We start from the raw sequence: 6,026 nt of genomic DNA on the forward strand, positions 1-6,026 counted from the left end.
CCATTAAAATTGTTCGACCCTCTACTACCTAAAATATAGCATTTCTATATATTAGCAATAAATAATTAGAAAATAAAATTAATAAAAGAATTCCATTTACAATAGCATGAAAAGATAAAATACTTAGGAATAAATGTAATGAAAAAGTGCAAGAAATACACATTAAAAACTACAAAACATTGTTGAAAGAATTTAAAGAAGATCTAAATAAATGGAAAGACATCATATGTTCATGTATTGGAAGACTTAATATTGTTAAAATGGCAATACCCTCCAAATTGATCTACAGAGTCAACACAATCCTAACAAAATTCTAGCTGTCCTTTTTACAGAAATTGATAGTTGATACTAATATTCAAATGGAAATGCAAGGAATAAGGAGGCAAAGCAATCTTGAAAAGAACAAAGTTGAAGGATTCGTGCTTCCTGATTTCAGAACTTATTACAGAGCTATAGTAATCAAAACAATATGGTACTGGCATATAGTAGACATATAGATGAATAAAATATAATTGACTCGTCTGATCCCAGAAGCTAAGCAGAGTCGGGCCTTGTTAGTACTTAGATGGGAGATCACCTAGGAATACCAGGTGCTACAGGCGTTAAAGATAAATAAATAAAAATAAATTTAAAAAAATAAATAAAAATAAAATAAAATATAATTGAAAGTCCAGGAATAAACACTGATTAGCTGATTTTGCCAAAGATGCCAAAATATTCAGTAAGGAAAGAATAGTCTTTTCAACAAAGGGTGCTGGTACAACTGGATATCCACATGCAACACAAACTTGGACTCCTGCCTCATACCTTATACAAAAATGAACTCAAATGGTACAAAGTTCAAAATGTAAGAGTTAAAAAATGTTTGAAAGCCTTAAAAGAAAACATAGGTATAAATCTTTATGATCTTGAATTAGGCAATGGTTTCTTAGCTATGACACCAAAAGCACAAGCAACCAAAGAAAAAATAGAAAAACCGGACTTCATCAATTACAAACTTTGTACATCCCGTGACACTATAAAAAAAAGTGAGACAACAACCCACAAAATGGGAGAAAATATTTGCAAATCATATATCTGATAAGGGACTACTAACCAGAATATATAAAGAACTATAACAACTCAACGAGAAAGACAAATAATCCAAATAACAATGGGCCAAGGATTTGTATTCATGTTACTCCAAAAAAGATATACACACATCACTTCCACATGAATTCCATCAAGAACTTATCTACACTTAATGCTAGAGACCTGGGAGACTTAGCTCCTGGTTGAGAACCCACAACTCTGAATACAACAAAAGGAGGAACACAGGTTTTTGGTGGAGACTTAGTAACTTCTATTATTCAAGGCAGAAAATACATAATGCCTTAAGAATTCGTTCAATCTCAAGGTCACTTCAGTTCGAGGAAGCTGACCGTGGGCCTCTCAGTGTTCAAAGCTCTGTGCTTGAAGCCCGGAACTCTTCTCATCCAAGGCGCTTGGTATGATCGCGACACTGGGTTTCCTTTTATTCCATATGGAATATGTAAACTCAGAGCAAGAAAAATATGTGCGCTATATCATTTGTGCATAAGTCATTTCCCCTCTTGGCATCTCTGAGGCTAATGAATGAGACTTTTTTTCTCTGTAAATACTGTCATGCCTCATGAGCTGTAATGAAAATAAATGACATGCTCTGAATCCATGTGATGTAGGTACATGCAGATTGAATGTCTTGTCTTTAATCATACTTTTCGATTTGTGGTAACCTATATGATAACAGTATTCCCCTATTATTCTGGAAAGAAAAACTTGGGAGGAAAAAAAGCAATGCCAAGACTTCCAGCCCAGTTTGGTTACATTTGGATTAGTTAGCTATGTGCTGATGCTAGAAACAAATGACTGACCCAAATACCCAAGCAGACAAACACTCAGAAAGTTATTTTATTTTCAAAGTGAGGTTATCTCAACCATATTTGATCCCTACCTCCCAAAAAAAATAAATCTGATTCTCTGAAGTCAACAAAAAGATAGTCTAGTTACAAAGCCCTGTGCAGCTTTGCAAATAGCTCATATCGCTTACCACAGTGTGGCAGGACAGATCGCTTCATTCATGCACTTAATATATATTTAGTGATACCTACTATGTGCAAGTCACCATCTTAGACTTTGGGGTTTTTCTTCTCTTTATTTATGAGGAAACTGAGATTCAGACATGTAAAGTGGTTTGCCCAAGGTCACAGTCAGTGAGCTTAGAACCTACTTTTCTTATTCTGGTTCTCTTAAATCAATAGTAGACTAGAATAGTAATGGTTTATTATTTGCATGCGCCAGATAAATTGGTAGGAACTTTATACACTGTATCTCATCTAACCTTCTCATCAATCTCACGAACAGATATTGTTTTCCTCATTTTACAGATGAAGAAACTAAGGCTCAGAGAAATAAGGAGATTTTGCCCAACAGCTGTAAGTGCCAAAGCTGGCATCTATGTCTGGGTCTTTCTGTAGGGAATCCTCTATCTGCACTTTGCCTGTACTACTCTCCCTCCCTGTTGATTGGCTGTGGATATAGCCAATAGGATAAGGATTCCTGACTAAGGACAGTGCTCTGCGTGCCATGTCACCTTTAGGCACACTTCAAGGCACAGCTCTACTGGGGTGTCAGTTGCTGCCAGTCTTAGCCTATTCAAACTGGGTCACTGACCTCTGCCTGGTTCCATTAGGTTCTAAAAATACTTGATGGCTTTCCCCACCCTGCCCTGGAGTCACTCCATCCTCCCCTTGCTCTTCCTGCCAGCTTAGATTTCTGGAAATGAGTCTTTGGGTTCAATTCCCCCTAGACGAGAACAGCAACATAATTTTTAAGGCCTAGCACAAAATTAAAACATAGGGTCCCTTGTTCAAACATTTTGAAGAATTTTAATACATTAACAGCAGAGCATTAAACCAACCACGGAGCCCATCTGAGTGTGGGACCCCGTGCAAGTGCATAGCTCACACATCCATAAAGTTGGCCCAGGCCCTGGCAATTTTTACCGCAATTGTTAAAATGACCTAGATTTTTACCACAGATTCTCCTGTGTTTGCATCCCATCTCCCTGCTTTAATGATAGCAGGCCTGCCTTCACCATGCTCTTACAGGACTTGGTCTCTATCTGTTGACCCTTTCTCTCATTTGTAGCTCTGTCCCTAACTTCCTAAAGCTCCAATAACCCACCTCCCCCCATACCAGTCCTCACACCCTGAATTCTCATGGACGCAGCTCACCCATTCAACTTTCCAGGCAATGACTTTGCAATGTATACAGATAGGGGACTGATAGGGAGAGAGCAAAGGCTGTACATGTTTGGCAAACTATTTGTTTATAACAATTTCTGGCATCTGGAGTAATTTTTGCTTTTTATTAAATATATCTCTGCATTCTGTAGCTGGCTCTCACTTAGCCTGAGCGTCTTGAAGAAAATTTTGGGAATTCTGCCAAACAACAACACAGCTTCATATTTATGTTATAAAAGCCAGCAGTGTCATCACAGACAACTTCCTTCCTTTGTTGGAGCAGTTTTCAAAAAACAGATCATAGCATTATTTGGTACAGTAAACCACACCCTCCACTGCTTTACTGTTATTGACAACAGCAAGGCAGAGCGTGTAAGTCACATCCAAATGGAAAACATTGGCTCCGGTGCATCCTGTTGTGAAATCCTCAATCATTGGGTTACAGCATTGACAACAAGGAAAAAATTAAGAAACATCAAGAGGGGAAAAGATTCCAAATGGAGAAAGACAAAAGAGGGAGAAGTTCAAAAGGCCACAGGCCACAATGTGCTGTGTATGATCCAGACTCTGGTTCTCTTAAATACTAGTTGATAATAGCAATACTAGTCGGTAACAGTAACTATTGATTATTTGCCACGTGCAAGGCATGGGTTGATTAGATATTATATTTATCTGGTTTTCTCGACAACCTCATCAGATAGGTATTATTTCCCTCATTTGACAGGTGAGGAAACCGAGATCCAGAGAAGTAAGGAGTCTTGCTCAAAGTCACAAGTCCTATAAGCTGCAAAGCTGGAATATATAGCTAGATACTATGCATGCTGAGAAACTTCCATAGTCTCTACTTGTCCCACTCCCTGCTGATAGTCTGTGTGGCCTAGGGACCCTGCTTCTGTGGCCACAGTTGATTGGATAAGGCTTGAAGAACTGACACAAGAGCAGCTAATCCTTGGGGTAGCTAGCAGCCTATGACTTGTGCAGCCAGGCTCAAAAATGTGATCTGGGCCCATTTGACTTCTCTCTTACAATTTTAGCATCTGGAAAAAAATCACAGCCAGTTAGCTACAGAGCAGAGCTCAAAGTTAATGATGTAGACTGAACATTGAGCCATGTGCATACTAAAGTGAGAACTACAGGTGGCAGAGAGGGGAAGACAGAGCAGATACACAGAGAGAAGGAGAGATGTCAAGAGAAAGTGAGTGTAAAATCAGGGCGACAGACAAGGAGGGAGAGGTCAGGGGCAGGGACACAGAACCAAAGAGAATGGAGCCTGGAGCTAGCCCCTGGGCTCCCGACAGAGTCCTGATTTTAGGCCCGAGGAGTCCTGGCTGCATAAGGCACTTACCCTTGGGTTCCTGTGAGGTCTCTGAATCCTAACAATCCTTTCTTCCTGACTCGGCTTCACGGCCTCTACTGCCACCCCCTAAATTCTGACTTCGACAGCCTGAAGTTAAAGCCATTCTTACTACACCTGACAACACGCCCCACTCCTTCATCACAATAAGGGTGACACCCATCATGTGCCCCAAGGACAGCTGAGAAGCCAAAGTTCCCATAAGCCAAGATCCTCGACTCTACTGCTTTGGTTAGAATCAAGATTGGGTCTCTGCCTCCAGTCCACTCCCTAACAGCTCACCTTCCCTTCCAGGACCTATTCCAGGCTTCCTACAACCATCGCTGTGGCAGCCACCTGCTTTGGTCACTGGACTGGTGCTCAAAGGACACCAAGGAACATGAAGTCAGCCCTGAACATTACCTCCTCTCTCATTCCTGAAGGTTGTTTCCTTCCCCAATACCCAGATGTGGGTTTTGTTAAGTCTAGGGGATTAATCTGGACATACAAGTAAATAAAAGCAGAGGCAGTGTAGTTGAGACATTAAGACATGAGCAGATCCTGGCTTGTCTAGGTTATCTTCCTAACCATCTGTGTTATATCGGGCAAGTTGGTAGACATCTCTGAGTCTTGGGTGACTTATATATATAACGACAGGGAAGACAGATGACATGAGCTGAGGCTCCTTTCATCTCTGACTTTCTAAGATCCTGATTTAAATGTCATTCCCTTTGATTGGCATTTAAAAGCAGGGGACCCTGGATCCTTTCTGGAATTTGTGCTTTATCATCACACCTGTTCAAAAAAGCACTTAGGGCACTGCTAACTGGATTGTGCAAATTAGCAGGAAATATATGGAAACATACTAACCGAAGGTTCAAGAAAAAGGAAGGGGCTCTCACATCTAAGAGAAGACTTGTCCCACCAACAGCCCCAGGAACTTGCGGGCAACTTTGTGAACCGCAGAGGTGCAAGGTCCTGTGCTTTGCTGAATTAGCAAATTTCTAACTCATCTATCACAGCAGGCCCCACTTGCAGGCTTTATTTAGGTAAAACTCTCATTAAGCTTCAACCCCCAGGGCTCAGTGTGACTCAGAGCTTCAGAATCTTGGCTTGCGGTGCAATGAGTCATGGTGATGAAATTTCAAGAGAAAAGGACATTCTTAAAATTAACTTTGAGACAGCAACTGGCTTTGCTTTTGCTCTGCAAGCACCTTTTCCGGGTTATTTTAGTTGGTGTCTTCTTTAAGGAAACCTGAATTCGGCTTCTCACTCACCTGCCCTCAGCCCCTGAGATTCCCATCACTCCAGGGCCTCTCTGTGTTTTCTCTCTTCTAGGAAGTGAGCAAAAGACTGGGGCACTGACCCTCAGGCCTGGTCTGACCTTCCTTCTTCCTCCTGTGATCTTGCTGTGGTTCTAAGAGGCCACT

The sequence above is a fragment of the Pteropus medius genome, unplaced genomic scaffold, assembly GCF_902729225.1.
Source record: "Pteropus medius unplaced genomic scaffold, Ma_sr-lr_union100, whole genome shotgun sequence".
NCBI classification, from domain to species: Eukaryota; Metazoa; Chordata; class Mammalia; order Chiroptera; family Pteropodidae; genus Pteropus; species Pteropus medius.